We start from the raw sequence: 19,771 nt of genomic DNA, 5'->3' as shown, positions 1-19,771 counted from the left end.
ACTGGCTTTGGCAGCTAAATTTGCCGGCTTCCACCCAAATTCACAAACTCCACCCATCTAGTCCTCCTCCTTGCCTTCTCCTTCATAGGTGACCTGGGTTAGGCTGGCATCTCATTTCAGGTGACCAGAGCCTGGACTCGTCTTTCTCAAGGTAGCTTCAGTCTGGTCTGTATTCTTATGGTAGCAACTGCCCTTTCAGCATGGTCAGCAAGAGAAATCAGCATCAGCCTGCTTTATGGTGGAATTTCTGCTCATTGTCTTACATTTGAGGGGACTCTGTCTTCTCCAAGCCCTTAACAAGTTATGGGAGGTAGTTCATGTAACAACAAATCCTTCCCAAACACACTGCACTGCATGATAAGCAAAAACTATCTATTATTAGAAATAATAAGTCCATTCAATAAACAGCAACCACTGCAATGCCTTGCAAGCTAGCAAACATCCTCTTCTTCCCCACAGAAGGCAGCGACTTTTCCTTCCCTGTAGATTCTTCAGTAAGAAGCCCTATATCCTTTATTTAATCCCCTTACATACACCCCGAGCAAGGGTGGCTGGAGCAGGCTCTCGTCTGCCAAACCAAACTGGTAATTTTGAAGTTGGGTTGAGCACTCCCCAATGCAGCTGGTCTAGACAGCATTGAATTTTGTCTGAACCATCCACAGTGCCCTTAATTCATCACCATGGGCCCACACTATTGTCTTGAGAGGAGATTAGGGCTCAATGCCATTTGGAAACATCAGGACTACTCCCCATAAAAAAAATTGCATTACTGCTTAGCTGGGCTTGCAGAGGTGCTGCACTGTGATCACAAGCGCACACTCATTTGGAGGTAATTTGGGGCCTTCAGGCTGGGTATTTGGGGCACTACATTTAGGAACAGAGGAATATTTATACACAAACCTCTATCTGTGATGACAATTCTTTCTCCTAGTGTAGGATTAATTTATTATTGTTTGTTTCTTTATGTGCAGAAAATGGGCCTATCCTAGAATCTAGGCATTCATACAACACAAAATGACATTCTCTCCTCCTAGCTGTCTTCCATATGCATTTGGAACATATATAAAATCAAGTTAGCTGCTTCCACTGATTGCTAACATCTAGGCCAGGTCTACACTAACCCCCTAATTTGAACTAAGGTACGCGACTTCAGCTACGTGAATAAAGTTCGAAGTACCTTAGTTCGAACTTACCTCGGTCCACACGCGGCAGGCAGGCTCCCCCGTCGACTCCGCGGTACTCCTCTCGTCTAGCTGGAGTACTGCAGTCGACGACGAGCACTTCCGGGTTCGACTTATCGCGTCCAGACAAGACGCGATAAGTCGAACCCAGAAGTTCGATTGCTCGCCGCCGAACTACCGGTTAAGTGTAGACCTACCCCTAGTGGCAGCAAACCCTGCCCATTTTCCTCTGTGGACCACATTGGCGATAGAGCATCTGGATATATAAATTAGTGAGGGATAACCCACTTTGGAACAAATACTGCAAGAATCCTCCTGAACCTCCAGCCCAGAACTTGAACTGACCAGAACCCGGGATGATACAGAACAAGTTTGTTTAACTTATTTCACTATTTTTAATTTTGCTCCCAAACCCAAACTCTGAACCTTTTCCTTCATCCTCCCACTAATAAGCAGGCTGTATTTATAGTCTCTCACAGGCAATAACAGCCATTCCACCTTGCTAATGCACAAAATAGTAGTAAGGTACAGGTTTGAGAAGGACTTTGCTTTTCCAGTGTTAATTCTTTCTTAGTTAAAATAAGAATGAACATGTTCCCCAGCAAACAGCATAGCTGAACAAATCCACGTCGTCTAGGATTACATAAGAGAGAGATTTGCTGCACCTAGCTGGCTGGCTGATTGACGCCATGACCTTGACTGGGCACCGGTGCTTTAGTGCAGGGCAAGCTCCAGAATGAAGCACAGGACAAGCTTCTCAAATTTATAATCTATAGAATGATACCTTAAAAAAAAAAATCAAATCTTTTCAGGGCCATAAATCCCTATCAAGGGACCGTGGCCCAGACTATGAGCTGTCTCTCTCAGGAGGCATAATCCAGTGGAAAAGGGAGGAAAAGTGGCTACCTTTGAACCTCTCCAGTTCTGGGCTGCTCCAGAGGCCGGGGTGGTCCCTGGCATTCAGGCTGCTCTAGTTTATGGAAGACTCCCACAGTTGCCAATGGGCTGCTCAAAGCCCTGATCCAGCTATCTCAGAGCCCCCTGGGCCTGCCTAGTGCCAGGGCTGCAAGAATGAGCAGCACAGGGCCATTATACCTACACCAACAGGGCAACCCCTTTGTGGCAGGGGAATTTCTAAGCAGGGGAAATCTGTCTGCATCATAGCCCTTCTTTGTCACAGGAGTGGTATGATGGAGCTGAGGATTAGGGCCCCCTTCATTTCTTTGGAGAAGGATTTCTACTGGTTTGAGCATAGGACTGAGGTAGAATTACTGGGTTGTATTCCCCGCTCTGCCACCAGCTTCCTATGTAGCCTTTGTCAAGTCACCATCTCTCTGTGCCTCAATTTACCCATCTGCAAAATGAGGATAACCCCCTATGAGAAGTCAGTCAGCTATGGAAAGTGCCCACCACACTGCTATCGGGATGCACTTCACAGGGTTTAGATATGGCAGTAAAAAAACAAATCCCCCAAACCAAGGGAGCAAGGGCCCAATTCTCTTTACACCTTACATCAATTCCAAGACCTCACTGGAGTTCAATGGGTAGAAAATTGGTGTAAATGAGAGAGAAATAAGCCATCATCTATACACCTCCCCACCCACCACACACACACAGTGAAGTTCTAATTAATGTTTATAAAGAGCTTTGAGATCCCTGGATGAAGTATGATTTACCCAGGTATTAGATACAGAAACCATGAGCACGCAGCTTCAAGGACTGTCGGATACTACAGTACAGTGCCAAAAATACAGAGGTAACAAAGAGCTGTTTCTGACCTGGGGATTGTCTCATACACACACCATTAGTGCACTAAGTCAGCCAGACAGATTACCCCACCAACTTGTACAAAGGCGATCATATACTGCCACCACCATTGAGCATTCTCTTGTTTTATTAATGGGGCAGCTGAACTCTTCCTGCCTCAATTGTGGACTCTCATCTCCGCCAGCTGTCCTTCCTGCTCTGGAGCTGCACAATACCACACCCTCTGAGTCAGCAGTAGAGATTGCTACCAAAGTTTCCCACAGCATGTGCTCCTGGCTAGAATCCAGAGGCATGTGTATGCTGGCTAAAGGGAACAGTCATTTCCTCCCATCTCATTTGTGACCCACCATTGCCCTCGTGCCTTGCTTTAGTCCTGGAAATGCTTCCTTCCTCAGCACACTGAAAGCAAGAGAGCTCAGAATTGCTCAGTGCTGGCTTGTGCAATGCTCACACGGTGTCTCACAATGGAAAGAGCTACTCAATGGATGAATGAACCATTGCAACTGATGCCGTTTCCCAACATCTTCTCAGGGAGCTGGGACAGGAATTAACCTCAGCTCTGACACCGGCTCCTTCTGTGACCACAGGCAAGTAACATAACCTCTCTCCCTCAGTCTCCTCAACTTGCAAAATGGGATAAATAATATTTTACCCAGCATTATGCATCATCATTATTTATTTGTATTACAGTAGTGTATAGAGGTCTCATTCAAGATCAAGAGCCCATTGTGCTAGTGTAACTGTGCCTCAGTGGTGTCTCAACTGAGAATGCCAAATTCAGGACGAACTGCTGAGAAATAGGGCAGATACACCCCAAGACTGGTGGCTAATCTCCCATAGGATATACCAAACCAGCAACAAAAGTAAGCTTCTGTTTCACCACACTGGCTAACAAGAAAACAAAAGGCAGTTTCCTCAGGCATTCCAGTTCTTATATCACCAACAAAAACACTAGTTTAGAGATGAGTGGTTCTTTACAACCAGTCTCATCAAATAAAAGGTTCTTCTGATCCCAAAGGACCAGCCACACACCCAGGTCAATATATAACTTAGATCTTACCCAAAAAAACATGCTGATGCCAATCCTTGAGTATCTAAAATCTAAAAGTTTATTCATAAAAAGAAAGAAGGTCGAGAGTTAAAATTGGTTAAAGAAATCAAATACATACTGTAATTGCAAAGTTCTTGATTCAGGCTTGTAGCAGTGATGGAATAAACTGCTGGCTTAAGTCAAGTCTCTGGCTGCTTCCAAATCATTGGAAGGTCCTCAGTCCATTGGTTAGAATGCTCCCATTAGTATAGTCCAGAGGCTAGACAGGATGGAGACAAAATGGAGGGGTTTCCAGGGCCATTTATATCCTATGCCATGTAGAGGGAAACCTGTTGTTTCAAACAAAAGCCTCAGCACAGCTAGTGGAGAATCACAGGTGACCAGATAGTGTTTGGAGTCACATGGGCAAGTCATATGTTCATGCCCAATTTCACTCAGTCATTGCAACTCAGTCCTGCTTCCTAGTAGGCAAGGTTGTATACTCCTCACCTTGGATATGCACTCACACTAGCTGGTTTTCCAAGACACACACAATGCATTGTAGGGGGAGGGATCCACCCATAGAGTAGCTGGGGCTTTAATACTGCCTTGGATGTAGCAGTTCAGTTTTGACACAACAGTTCCAAGGTAAACTCAGTGACACCTGCCAGTGTCACATAAGAAAATAAGTCAGAGTTGCCACCACAAACTTCACAGAGGGTCTTGCTCAGCTGATCAGGCTTGCCAGAGAGGCCTTTTGAAAGCACAGCTCACGTCCTACAAGATTTTCAAAAGAACTTCAGGGATGATTGGAAGCTGTTTGTACCCTGCCAGGGCTTTGTTACTGAGTGCTCTTGGGGACTAAAGGCCAGTATTGGGACTGCAGCCATTAACATATGAAGTGCGGGAAGGACATCACAAGAGAATAGGCCAGATTTACTGAAGGTTTTTACTCTCAGTGATGGGTAGGAATGCTGGTAGAGGCTCTGAAAGAGGAGTGAAAAGTGGAAACATTAAAGGCACATTTATGGCACAGAAATGAGCCACTTCCCATCATCCTGGTTCACAGGACAGACTTTCTTACCTCAAGATAAATGCTTCTGAATTTCCCTGTCTCAGAATCAGTATTTCTTGAGGCAACATTTCTTGTCTGACTGATCATGTTTTATACTGGTTACTTCAGAAGAGGGCAATTGACATTCCCTTCAAATAATGCACCTGACTAATTCTCAGGACTGCATCATGAGATGGAGAGAAGCTGGATTTCTACTGGAACCCAGCCCTGATCAGTTTACATTCTGAAGCTTGAGGATTTTTCACACGTTTCAAATTTATCCTAGCAAATGCCATTCTTATAAGTGCCTGATCCTGTTTTGAAATCTACTAAACTATTTTGAAATTTACAAAGCTGTTGTCTCAACAACAACCTGCGCCAGTGAGTTCCACATTTATATTGGCACGTCATAGGAAATGCTCACTCCCTCAAAATTGTGCCGGGAAAGAGAAGAGAACGGAAAGTCTGAATAAATACAAGGTTAACTCAGCATCTCTCAATGGCTCAACTCACTTCTGTATAAAAAGAATCAGAGCTCCCAGGAGAGAGCAAATTAGCAAGCAGTGAGTGTGACATTGTTTGTCTTTCTCCTGACAGATGAGCAAGATTTTCCTCTTTTAAAGTGATAGCTGGCTGTACTTTCTTTTTAATGAGTTTTTGGACTAAAGCCCAATACTGATCAAAGCCACCAGTGTGTGTGTAGGGGAGGGGGTACCTTTAAACAAACAAACAAACAGAAATTGCACTTTTTATTATTGAGGCGAATACCAATAATACTGATACTTGCATTGCTCCATCAGCAGACAGCAACCTGCCTGCCAAACTTACCATGGACTGGACATACCAAAGAACTGCCCAGAACTTCCCTTTTGTTTGTGCACTCTGAAGAGGAGGAGGGTGGTGGATAATGCAAATAAGCAGAGGGAATGTTTCTGAACGAAGGCATCTTCCTCCCTGGAAAATAAAGTAGTCACTATGGGAGAAATTAGAAGAGGATTTATGAATGATATCCCATTTCTTGTGCGACGTAGTGGTCACTAATGACATAATACTAAGGTGGCAGAAAGTTACAGATATAGATTATGATAGCACTGGGGTGCGGGCAGGCTTTGCATGAAAGGAAAATGGGATCAAAGTAGAAAGTTGGGGGACAAAGCAGACCATAGCCAGAAGAAATCAGTGCCAGTGCACAGAACAAAAGCACACAAAACTCCAGGAGTAGGTCTAATCAAAAACAGAACTGGGAGCCAGGAGAGATGGGCTCTATTCCTATCTCTAACCTCATTTGCTGGCGGCCTTGGGTAATTTATTTAACATCTCTAAGCCTTCCTTTCTCCATCTTTAAAATGGGGATAATGAGAATCATGCATCGTTAGTAAAACACTGAGATCTACAGATAAAGAATGCTCTAAGAGTTGTTACTAATGTGACAGGCTAGTACAGACGATAGACTTTAAAAAGAAAAAAATCCTCCAAAAGGTTGTGACCTTCAGGGCTGGGTTTTGTAAGCAGCCAATTTTTCTTCTTAAAATTGGAAGCACTGCCGTAAGCTACTAGCTGCACACATGCACCTACTGGAAAAAGAAGAGTGAAGTGGGAGTAATTAGGAAGGCGAATGTGAGAGAATCTTAGCTGGGAAAGCACAGTAAAGACAAACATACAAAATGGCAGTGGCAGCAACAGAGATAGTTGTAAACAGGAGGGAAAGAAAATTCCCTTAAGATCTGCTACTGCTTCTTCTTCTGCTGGCCCCTCTGGTACTTGTTGGACCACAGGAGACAGTACGTGGTGTTCACTGTTAGCATAAAAGTTACAGAAGCCAGAGACTCTGGAACGCTCTGAATAGAAAGATTGCTAAACTGCTAGGGTGAACTGCTGCTAGCCCTAGAACCGAGTCTGTGCATAAATGATCTGGGACAGGATTCACTGGAGTCAGTGTGATCTGGTGGAATGAACACAGGGTTTGGAGGAATATCTACTACGGATTTGCTGTCAGTCTCCCACCTGGAAAATGGGGATAACAACTAATACACATGCTCTGTGAGACATTTAGCTAACGTTCATGCAGGGCTGTGGAAATATTGGGTGCTACAGAATGCTTAGTATTCTTGCATTGCTTTGCCTTTATGGAAAAAAAAAATTCTTCAAAGGCTCCTCTGAAACTAGGGATATATAAAGTCTAACCTGGTATCCTGAAATGCTACTACGCAGGTACTTCCTCATCCTGCAACTGCAGGAGATGGACAATGCTTATCTGATGCAGGGTTTTATTGCTAACAAACCCCCAACAGAAAGCAACTGCTCTTCATCCAGTATGCTTTGTATGTGTGATGGGATTCCCAGGATACAATCTGGAACTGTGGGACCACTGTGCCCTCTTAACTCTATAGCCAGGGCTGTCTCTCATAATGCTTTGCTAGTGACACTTATCACTTAGCCACCAGCACACAGAGACACACCCAGCTAAATTGCATGAATGATAGGAAGTATGGCAAGAGACCACCCTGGCTTAACCAGGAGATCTTCAATGGTCTGAAACTCAAAGAAGAGTGCTACAAAAAGTGGAAACTAGGTCAAATTAAAAGAATGAATATAAACAAATAACACAAGTACGTAGGGACAAAATTAGAAAGGCCAAGGCACAAAATGAGATAAAACTAGCTAGAGACATAAAAAGGGTAGCAAGAAAACATTCTACAAATACATTAGAAGCAAGTGGAAGACCAAGGACAGAGTAGGCCCATTACTCAATCAGGGAGTCGGAGGGGGGGAGGAGGAGGTAGAATGACAATTACAGAAAATGTGGAAATAGCAGAAGTGCTAAATTACTTTTTTGTTTCAGTTTTCACCAAAAAGGTTAGTAGTGACTGGATGTCTAACATAGTGAATGCCAGTAAAAATGAGGTAGGAACAGAGGCTAAAATAGGGAAAGAACAAGTTAAAAATTACTTTAGACAAGTTAGATGTCTTCAAGTCACCAGGTCCTGATGAAATACATCCTAGAATACTCATAGAATATTCAAGAAGCTGACTGAGGAGATATCTGAGCCATTAGCGATGATCTTTGAAAAATCCTAGAAGGCGGGAGAGATTCCAAAGCACTGGCAGAGAGCAAATATAGTGCCAATATATAAAAAGGCAAATAAGAACAACCCAGGAAATTACAGTTCAGTCAGCTTAACTTCAGTACCAGGAAAGATATGGAGCAAATAATAAAGCAATCAACTTGCAAACAGCTAGATGATAATAAGGTGATAAGTAACAGTCAGCATGGGTTTGTCAAGAACAAATCGTGTCAAATCAAAGTAATAGCTTTCTGTGACAGAGTAACAAGCCTTGTGCATGGGGAGGCAAGTGGTAGATGTGATAGATCTTGACTTTAGTAAGGCTTTTGATATTGTCTCGCATGACCTTCTCAAACTAGGGAAATACAACCTAGATGGAGCTACTATAAGCTGGGTGCATAACTGGTTGGAACACCATTCCCAGAGAGTAGTTATCAGTGATTCACAAACAAGCTGGAAGGGCATATCGAGTGGGGTCCCACAGTTCTGGGTCCAGTTCTGGTCAATATCTTCATCAATGATTTAAATAATGGCAGAGAGAGTACACTTATAAAGTTTGCAAATGATACCAAACTGGGATGGGTTGCAGGTGCTTTGGAGGATATGATTAAAATTCAAAATGATCTGAAAAAATGGTCTGAAGTAAATAGGGTGCAATTCAATAAGGACAAATGCAAATAACTCCACTTAGGAAGGAGCAAATTAGTTGCACATATACAAAATGGGAAATGACTGCCTAGGAAAGTGGAAAGGGATCTGAGAGTCATAGTGGATCACAAGCTAAATATGAGTCAACAGTGTAACACTGTTGCCACACACACACACACACACACACACACACACAAAGTGAACATCATTCTGGGATGTATTAGCAGGAGTGTTATAAGCAAGACACAAAAAGTAATTCTTCCACTCTACTCCGTGCTGATTAGGCCTCAACTGGAGTATTGTGTCCAGTTCTGGGCACCACATTTCAGGAAAGATGTGGACAAATTGGAGAAAGTCCAGAAAAGAGCAACAAAAACAATTAAAGGTCTAGAAAACATGACCTATGAGGGAAGACTGAAAAAACTGGGTTTGTTTAGTCTGGAGAAGGGAAGACAGAGGGGACATAACAGTTTTCAGGTACATAAGAGCAGGGCCAGCTCCAGGCACCAGCTTACCAAGCAGGTGCTTGGGGCAGCCACTTCGGAGAGGGAGAGCACGTCCAGCTGTTCGGCGGCAATTCAGCGGACGGTCCCTCACTCCTGCTCGGAGCGAAGGACCTCCTGCCGAATTGTCGCCGCAGATTGTGATCGCGGTTTTTTTTGTTTGGCTGCTTGGGGCAGCCAAAACCTGGAGCCGGCCCTGCATAAGAGGAGGAAAGAGAAAAATTGTTCTCTTTAACCTCTGAAGAGTGGACAAGAAGCAATGGGTTTACATTACAGCAAGGGTGGTTTAGGTTGGACATTAGGAAAAACTTCCTGTCAGGGTGCTTAAGCACTGCAATAAATTGCCCAGGGAGGTTGTGGAATCTTTATCATTGGAGATCTTTAAGAGCAGGTTAGACAAACAGCTGTCAGAGATGCTCTAGATAATACTAGATGACCTCTCTTCCAGTCCTATGATTCTATGATATACATATTTTGACAGAACAATGAGTTTCAGCAGATCATGACCTTTCATATGATACCTTACAAGGCATGCTTTGTATGAAACATCACAACCATACAGAAGTGATGAATATGGGGGTTACAGGGTACCGTTTTGAGGTACAGAATGTCACAGTATGTTAAATTCTAAGTGCATGTACGAGCGAGCCAACACAGCCCTCAGCTCCTGGCAAGTTGCTGATATGCAGCCCTTGTTGTCATAAAATATAAACACAGCCATGCTCGTAGTATATTCCAGATGGCAGTTCATGACAGCTGGAATCTGGGGACTGGCAGTATGGGTCCTAAAGAAATTGAAGAGATTCCTTGGATTATTTGTTGAATGTGGTGTATGTAGCTATGTAACATACATGGTTTTCCTTTCTGTGAACTGCTCTTTGCATTTCTAAGAGCCTGTTGCCAGCTAAAGACAGCTGTCATTTTACATTCGGTTCCAATGCAAACTTTTGCAGAGAAGACACATACACACTGTGCTCTCTTATAGAGACTTTAATTTTGTTTTCTTGTTTTGTTTTCTTCTCTTAATCTAAAATAAAAGCCATTTGAAGTAAAAGTGTATGGCTGCTCCTTGTTTGTAGAAGTGCACACAATATTCAGTGATTCAAAGGATTTTTTTTAAATGTTTTTTCTCAGGTGCAGAGGGGGTGCCTGTCACTCAGAATGTACAAGAAACAATGAGATTCCCAAATAAGACAAAGCACAGTGAAATATTTACAGGAGTGGCCCATCATGTGCTAATGGGCATTCCCCAGAGTTTCCAATTCACTGAGTTGCTTGGCAATACTGTTTCTGAAAGGGGAATAGCAAGGGAATGAAGAAAGCCACTAGCAAAGGAGATTGAAAGCTCACTACGGAGGAGGGTAATGCCAGAACATTGGCAAGTGGCTAATGAATCTTCACATTTCAGAAAGGACATAGGGAGGCTCCATGGAAGTAGAGCAGTGACCTATATACAATGGAGGCACAGAACAGGAAGGCCAGCCACAAGGTTTTGAAGGGTGTGAACAGCAAAGAGAGGAATTACTTAGGGTGATACAAGGAATATATCTATGCAAGGCTACTTAGGCTACTATCAGGTAACACTCCCTAACTGAGAGAGCTCTTAGCTTTGTCTTCGCTGAGTCTTCGTTGCTTAAAAAGGTGTTTTTAACTATTGTGCATTTGTTAATCCTAATCCAGAGACAAGGCACCTGCAGTTATTTCTGCAAGGTAGTCAGGTGAGGTCAGTACTATATCCTCATCTGGGATTGACCAAACCTAGTTTATCTTACAGTGAAATGAAAGTGCCTTGTCTCCACTAGAATTTTACAGCTGGATAGCTAATCCATATTAGTTACTGAGCAGTAAAAACACACCCTTTTTGTGAGTAAAGATGAGCCTGTGATATAATCTCCCAAAGGAAGTAGTAAAAGCCCCATTACTTTGAAAGTTTTAAACTAGAACAAACCTCTAGAAAAAAAATACACAGATGAAATGGGATGGGTCAGTTGATCTAGCAGGTATTATATTATCACCCTCTAACTCTACATGGGTGAGAGGTCCCATGGTCATGTGAGCTCTTATGGTATCCTATTTCCTCCTCGATGGTAGTAGAGCAGAAAGTTTGGAGCACAGTCTTTTTGGCTGGTTAGAAGTTCCTGGTGTACGGTATTCTTACTCCAATTACAGAATTTAGAAAATCTCAGCATTTAAGATAAGAAAAATTAATCTAACTGCAATCAAAACTAGGAATAAACAAACCATTAAATTTGAACAACATGGCTATAACCAATGGCCTTAACTGGTTGCATTGTGAAGAAACAACAACAACAGGGGCTTTGTTTGTTACACACGATGCAGTAGTTTTCTCTTGAGTATATGTTCTTGCTTTTGTGAGTTTCCATCCAAACCTGAAGGACTGTAATCTTAATACAGGACACATTCACATCAGACTATCTAATTTCAGTCTCCATTATCCTAATAGATAAACCAATATGAGAAATAGTTTACTAAAAGGAACTTGGAAACAAAGGGCAGAGTGAAGAGACAGCACTGATAACACACATGGATCTTCTCACCTCTCCATTGCCAGTTCAAATGTAGTCCAGGTTAGTAAGAAGCTGGAAGCCATTACTGGCCAATGTGAAATGAGTGTTTAGTTTCAGTCCAGTTCCTTATGGACAGGGATCCACCTCCCACAAACCCAACTGCTTCAGTTGATAGCCTTGCTGGCAGTCTCAAGAAAGAGGCTAAGAACTGACTCAGCATGGAAACTAAATTGTCCCCACTACCCCTATGGTTGGTCTCTTCAAGTTAGAGCCTCTCTCTCTTGCTTGTGCTCTTCTGGCTCTGTGGACAGAGGGAGGACTTCAGGCTGTCAGCACTGCCCCTTTCAGCAGCCTTACTATAAAAAGGCAGGAAAGGAAGAGGAGGAGGAGGAGAATTGATGCCCCTGTATATTTTACAGTAACTGCAAAATCCCAGCACCCATTCTTCAACAAAGCTATGGGCTAAATGCTTCTGAAATCTTTCTTTGAAAATGAAGCCAGCTTCTTGCAAGATATTAACAAACTCCCATTTCCCCCCCCCTCTCAGTTTCTGTTCCCAGCAAGACCAATATAATCCACAGCAGTTTGCAAGATTTCCTTTCAGTCAGGTTCACAAACTCCCTGCAATCTAGCCAGGGCTTCCCAGTTCTGTATTTCACACAGACTCTTCTGGATTTTCTTCCCCAAAATGAAACTGTTTGCATTATAAAAGCACTACCTGTTGCACTGTTCAAAAGGAAATAGCCCTACAATGGATGTTTGCTTTTGTAGGGCTGAATGGCTCAGAAAGCTGTATAATACATACTGATAGCATTACAAATCAGTAAAGGTCAAGGGCTTGTGGATTAACCATGTCTCCATAAAATAGGCTGAGATAAAAAGGCCAGGACCAAGAGGATTCAGATTTGAGATGAGAGGTTTTGAATAAAACTGGTGCAAAATGCATTTGGTGAGAGGATACACTACCAGCTCAAATCTTTCCAATCCTCATACAGATTAACAAGATCAACCGCACTCCCAGGTTTGAATCACCGTTTCTTCTTAAAACAAAATCGTAATTCACATCTAGAAGCAACCTGAGCTAGGTGACATCTGCCCAGTTCCTGAGATATCTTATTCCCTCTGACCCAAATTACCGTGTCTGTGACTATCCCAACCAGGAAGGGCTATTAAAATTTTCCAAAAAATCCTGGAAATTTCTAAAGTTTAGATCAGACTAAGTTGCCTTGGTTGCATTCCCAGTTCTGTCATTGACCTTTTGAGACATCGAGGGCAGTCACATTGCATCTCTGTGCCAACTGTAAAATGTGAATAAATAGCAGCTACTTTCTTCCTAGGGATGCTATAAGGTTTCATCAATTGTTTGTGGAGGTCTTTGAGCTACTTCCTATGAAATGTAAAGTATTACTAAAAGACAAAACTTCTGGGGGTGATATGAACTTCCTTCGCTTTGGTACTATTTTAGAAATTATTGCCAAAGGGGATGGGAATGATGACCTCCAACATTGCACTTCCCAGGGACTGAATAGGCTGAGGTAGAAGAGATTAATCTGGTAAGATAACTACTATTAGCAGCCTACTTAACCTATGTCTCCATTACTGGAGAATTTCTTTGATTCAAATGTGGTAAACCCATTCTGTACCAGAATCCTAGAAGTGTCAGACCTCTACCACAGTCTGTAATAAAAATGCTCTGAGGTGAATATGACTGTGCAGTGTCCCTGGTATACTAGAGAAAAAAAATAAGTGCATCAAAACAGATATTCAACACTTCCCATTTTTGTCACAGGAGGCCATAGTGCTTAGATACCAAACCGATAGGTGCAAAAGCTTTTCCAAAAAAAGGCAGAGGTGAAAGTGAGCCAGTACGGGCCGGTTCTCCGTACCGGTAAGAACCCGCACCAGCCCATACCCAGCCCACATTAAAACGCTGCCGCAGCAGCACTTTAATGTCCCTGCCCCTTTTGCCTCCCCTGTCAGGGGCCCTGCCGGTAGGGTCCGTAACCGGCAGGACCGCCAACGGGGGGGAAGGGGCAGCAACGTTAAAGTGCTGCCGCAGCAGCGGCATCCGGATCTCCAGGCCCTTTAAATCAACACGGGAGCCCTGGGCGGCACAGGCCAAGGGCTGGCTAGGAGATGCTGACCCCCCCAGCCTCGCCCCTTCTGGGGGCCAGAGCCACCCCCACCCCGTACCGGTAAGTGTCCTCAGTTACTTTCACCCCTGAAAAAAAGGGCACGGCTTTTCTTCATGTCCCTGCACTCACCTTTTAAAAATCATATTTGGTGTTATAAAAATCATATTTGATTCCTGATTTGCTAGATTACTTAGGTTGTTCAGTATCTGGGTCAATTAACTACTTGAAGATTTTAGCTTTGAGTGTGTCAGTTTCTCTGAGACTATACAGCACACATGATTCAGTATTATTGTAGTTATTTACATTTTCTGCATTGGTACATTTTTAGAGCACCCTCCATTCCAAAGCACTTTACAGGAATTGCTTCATCCACCACTGAAATGCAGACACCTCTTGGAAAAGGAAAACCAGCAAAATTAAGATTGGGGGAAAGAGACCAGAGAAGATTGGACTTCCCAGTTCCATAGAAAGGGTTGTTGGGGATTGTATCCTGGAAAGCAGTAACTCTGAAAAGCATTTAATGAGTCACAGTGGGCAAGCAAATCAACGTGAGCTCCCAGTGTGATGCTGTGGCAAAAAGGATTAACATGATCCTTAGATGTATAAACAGGGATGTAGTGAGGAAACTTTACTTCTATATTTGGCCTTGGTGAAACTGATACTACAGTGCTGGGGAGCAGCCTCTGACTGTGATACATGTAGGTACCAATGACATTGGAAAAGGTAGGCGAGAGGTCCTGGAAACCAAATTTAGGCTGCTAGGTAAGAGATTAAAGTCCAGGATCTCCATGGAGGCATTCTCTGAAATGCTTCCAGTTCCACATACAGGACCAGTTATATAGGCAGAACTGCAGGGTCTCGATACATGGATGAGACGAGGGTGTAGAGAGGAGGGTTTTAGGTTTATTAGGAGCAGGGGAACCTTTTGGGAAAGGAGGAGCCTACACAGGAAGGATGGGCTCCCCCTAAATCAGAACAGAATCAGATTGCTGGCATTAAAATTAAAAAGGTCATAGAGGAGTTTTTAAGCAGAGGAAAAGCAGACAGGTGCAGAGGAGCACAAATTTGTACGGAGACATCCTTAGGGGAGGATCTATTAATGGGAATTCTTTATATCCTAGTAAACAGGAGAGGATAGAAAGTAAAGGTACCAGCTTAATGAGAAGTCAAATGAAAGGGTCCCATTCAGTTAAGGCATGAAGGCAGACAAAACAAATTTTATAAGTGCTTGTATACAAATGTTAGAAGTCTAAATAATAAGATGAGTGAACTCGAGTGCCTGGTATTAAATGAGTATATTGATATAAATAGGCAACACAGAAACTTGGTGGAATGATAACACTGTAATCCTACGATACAAAAATATACAGGAATGACAGAATAGGTCATGCTGGTGGGGAAGTGGTACTATATGTGAAAGAAAGCATAGATTCAAGTATAGTAAAAACCTTAAATTGAATCTCGATGAATAGAAATTCCATGCTTCAATAATAAGAGTATAGCAACAGGAATATATTATGGACCACCTGACCAAGATGGTGACAGTGATCATAAAATGCTCAGGGAGATTAGAAAGTTGGGGGGGGGGAACCCTCAATAATAATAGGGGATTTAAACTATCCCCATATTGACTGGGTACATGTCACCTCAGGACAGGATGCAGAAATAAAATTTCTAGACACCATTAATGACTGCTTGTCCTGGAACCCACAAGCGGAGAGGCAATTCTTGATTTAGTCCTAAGTGGCACAGAGGATCTGATCCAAGAGGTGAATATAGCTGAACAGCTCAGTAATAGCGACCATAATGTAATTAAATTTAACGTCTTTCTGCGGGGAGGGGAGCAGGGGGGCCAAAGAAGTCCATGACAGTAGCATTTAACTTCAAAAAGGGGAACTATGCAAAAATGAGGAAGTTAGTTAAATGGAAATTAAAAGGAACAGTCACAAGAATGAAATGCCAGCAAGCTGCATACAAACTTTTTTAAAACACCATATTAGAGGCTCAAATTAAATGTATGCCCCAAATAAAATAAAAAAAAAAAAACAGTAAGAGGACCAAAAAAAAAAAATGCCACCACAGCTAAATTGCAGGGTAAAACAGTGGTTAGAGGCAAAAAGGCATCCTTTAAAAATTGGAAGTAAAATCCTACTGAAGAAGATAGAAAGGAGCATAAACTCTGACGAGTCAAATATAATTAGGCAGGTCAAAAAAGAATTTGAAGAGCAAGTAGGAAAAGACAAAAACTAACAGCAAAAAAAAATAATGAAGTACATAAGAATCAGGAAGCCTGCCAAACAATGAATGGGGCCAGTGGACCACCAAGGTGCTAAAGGAGCACTCAAGAAAGAGCTGCAGAGAAGCTAAATGAATTCTTTGCATCAATCTTCACTGCAGGGAATGTGCAGGAGATTCACACATCTCAGTCATGTTTCTTATGTGACAAATCTGAGGAATGGTCCCAGACCGAGGTCATTAGAGGGGGTTCTGAAACAAATTGATAAATTAAACTGTAAAAGTCACTAGAACCAGATGGTATTCACCCAAGAGTTCTGAAAGAACTCAAATATGAAATAACAGAACTACTACGTGTGATATGTAACCTATCACTTAAGTCAGCCTTTTTACCAGATGACTGGAAGATAGCTCATGTAATGCTGATTACTTTAAAAGGCTCCAGAGGCGATCCTGGCAATTACAGGCCTGCAAACCTAACTTCAGTGTCAGATAAATAGGTTGAAACTATAGTAAAGAACAGAATTATCAGACATAGATTAACATGATTTGTTGGGGAAGAGTCAAAACGGCTTTTGTAAACTGAAATAATGCCAATCTATTAGAATTAGTTGGGGAGGGGGGTCAACAAACATGTGGACAAGGGTCATCCAGTAGATAAAGCGTACTAGGATTTTCAGAAAGCTTTTGACAAGGTCCTTCATCAAAGGCTCTTAAGCAAAGCAAGCAGTCATGGGATAAGAGGGAAGGTCCTCGCATGGATCAGCAACTGGTTAAAGGATGGGAAACAAAGGGTAGGAATAAATTATTAGTTTTCACAGTGGCAAGAGGTAAATAACGAGGTCCCTAAGGCTCTGTACTGGGACCAGTGCCGTTCAACATATTCATAGATAATCTGGAAAAAGGGATAAACAGTGAAGTGGCAAAGTTTGCAGATACAATATTACTCCAGATAGTTAATTCCAAAACTGACTGTGAAGGGCTGGCCTTAGGGCAGGGTGATCCGGGCACCTGCCCAAGGCAACATAGCCAGGGGGTGCCGTGGTACAGAGGGAAGAGGCTCGGGCTTCCCTTCGCTGCCTGCAGGGTGCAGCCTGGTGTGAAAGGAACACCCGCTTCCCGGCTCCTGACTGAGAAGAGGCCCCCTGCTTGCCACCCCACATAGTTTCCCAGCCCGGCTCCTAGTCCCATCTCCGCACTCTGCAACTGCGAACTGGCGGGCTCTTCCCCTCCTCTTCCACGCCCCAGACTGTCCCAGCCCTGATGTTTCTCTTTCCATGGGCTGAATTAAAGCCATGCCACCCAATGGAAGGTTAGTGTGGTGTGTCAGCCAGCCAATGGGAGCTGGAAGTTGCCGGCCTCTTCCAGGTTGGGACGGGAGGAGAGGGTAGGGAAGGGACTGGGAACTAAAACTGCAGGGCAAAGAGACCAGTAAGTCTTAGGGGGTCGAGACCCCATGCCCACAACTTACAGAGGACCCCTCCCTGTGCCCCAAGCTCCCAGGGGCTCTCCCTATGCTCCCAGGAGATCCCAGACCACCCAGCTCCCAGGAGATCCCGCCCAGTCCTCCCAGCTTCCAGGGGGCCCCTTCCTATGCCCCCAGAGCCCAGCCCCCCAGCTCCTGAGGGCCCCTTCCCTGTGCCCCCAGCTCACAGCCCCCCCTCCATGCCCACATAGCTTCCAGGAGGCCCCTCCCTCTGCCTCACAAGTACCAGCGTCCCAGTTCTAAGCCCCACCTCCCATTCTCTCCAGTTCTCAGGGTGCCCCTCAAGTCTTCAAGGTGCCCCTCCTGCATACCACACTGACCCCCCCGCCACCATTCCCATGCTCCCCAGCTAGACATACAAAATGATGCAGTCTAAATTAGCTGTTTCCGCTCAGGAAAGAGATCTTGGAGTCATTGTGGATAGTTTTCTGAAAACATCCACTCAATGTGCAACATCAGTCAAAAAAGCTAACCGTATTAGGAACCATTAGGAAAGGGACAGATAAGAAGACAGAAAATATCAGAATGCCCCTATATAAATCCATGGTATGCCCACACTTTGAATACTGTGTGCAGTTCTGGTTGCCCCATTTCAAAAGAGATATATTAGAATTGGAAAAGGTACAGAGAAGGACAACAAAAATGATTAAGGGTATGGAACAGCTTCCATATGAAGAGAGATTAAAAAGACTGGGACTGTTCAGCTTGGAAAAGAGATGACTAAGAGGGGATAGGACAAGAGTCTATAAAATCATGAATAGTGTGGAGGAAATGAATAAAAAAAGTGTTATTTACCCCTTCACATGAGCACAGGAACCAAGGGTCACCTAATGAAATTAATAAACAACACCTTTAAAAACAAACAAAAGGAAGTACACTTCTTCATACAACACAGAGTCAACCTGGGGGATGTTCTGAAGGCCAAAAGTATGACTGGGTTAAAAAAAGAGAATTAGATAAGTTCATGGAAGATTGATGAACCTATGGCTATTAGCAAAGGTGGTCAGGGATGCAACCCCATGCTCTGGGTGTCCCTAAATCTCTGACTGCCAGAAGCTGGAACTGGACAACAGGGGATGGATCACTCAATATTTGCCCTGTTCTGTTCAGTCCTTCTGATGCATCTGGCATTGACCACTGTTGGAAGTCAGGATACTCTGCTAGATGGACCTGCTTGATCTGACCCAATATGGCTATTCTTATGTTGTTAAGACTGCTTCCAGCTCTGGCGTCCACATTTTAAAAAGGATGCTGAAAAATTAGAGAGACTGCAGAAGAGAGCCACACGAATGATTTGAGGGGCTGGAGAGAAGGCCTTGCCAGTGAGAGACTTAAAGAGTTCAATCTGTTTACTGTGACAGACCCAGACCAATGGAGTACAGGAATCTGGTAGAGGGCAAATATACTGGTCACTGGATGAGTAGTTTTCTGTTCCCTGAGTGACCAGAGCAGGGGCTGCACTAGAGTAATCAGGAACCTGCTAGAACCAGTTAAGGTAGGCAGGCTAATTAGGACACCTGGAGCCAATTAAGAAGAAGCTGCTAGAATCAATTAAGGCAGGCTAATCAGGGCACCTGGTTTTAAAAGGAGCTCACTTTAGTTTGTGATGAGAATGTGAGAAGATGGGAGCAAGAGGTGCAAGCAGCTGAGAGTGAGAGGGTGTGCTGCTGGAGGACTGAGGAGCACAAGCGTTATCAGACACCAGGAGGAAGGTCCTGTGGTGAGAATAAGGAAGGTGTTTGGAGGAGGCCATGGGGAAGTAGCCCAGGGAGTTGTAGCGGTCATGCAGCTGTTACAGGAGGCACTATAGACAGCTGCAGTCCACAGGGCCCTGGGCTGGAACCTGGAGTAGAGGGCGGGCCCGGGTTCCCCCCAAACCTCCCAATTGACCTGGACTGTGGGTTCTTCCAGAGGGGAAGGTCTCTGGGCTGTTCCCCAACCCACATGGTGAATCTCGGAGGCAAAAAAATCTGCCAATAAGCACAGGACCCACCAAGATAGAGGAGGAACTTTGTCACACTGGTGTCAGAAATGGGATCTTGGGGTGCACAGCGTGGCGGAAGAAGGAGGGTGATTTAAAAAAAAAAAAAGGAGAGAGGGTTTATTTTTTCACCACAATGGATGACGTAGTGCGGGCAC

The 19,771-nt window shown here is 43.7% G+C and overlaps 1 long non-coding RNA gene across 2 annotated transcripts in view; it reads right to left on the bottom strand.

The window, feature by feature from the left end:
* Positions 1-19,771, bottom strand: part of LOC135983452 (uncharacterized) — a 64,167-nt gene that overhangs the window by 12,362 nt on the left and 32,034 nt on the right. The gene's annotated exons all lie outside the window — the stretch shown is intronic.

This window comes from Chrysemys picta, chromosome 4 (assembly GCF_011386835.1).
Source record: "Chrysemys picta bellii isolate R12L10 chromosome 4, ASM1138683v2, whole genome shotgun sequence".
NCBI lineage: Eukaryota > Metazoa > Chordata > Testudines > Emydidae > Chrysemys > Chrysemys picta.
The sequence above is the reverse complement of the archived record's forward strand: the minus strand, read 5'-3'. Positions and strand labels throughout refer to the sequence as shown.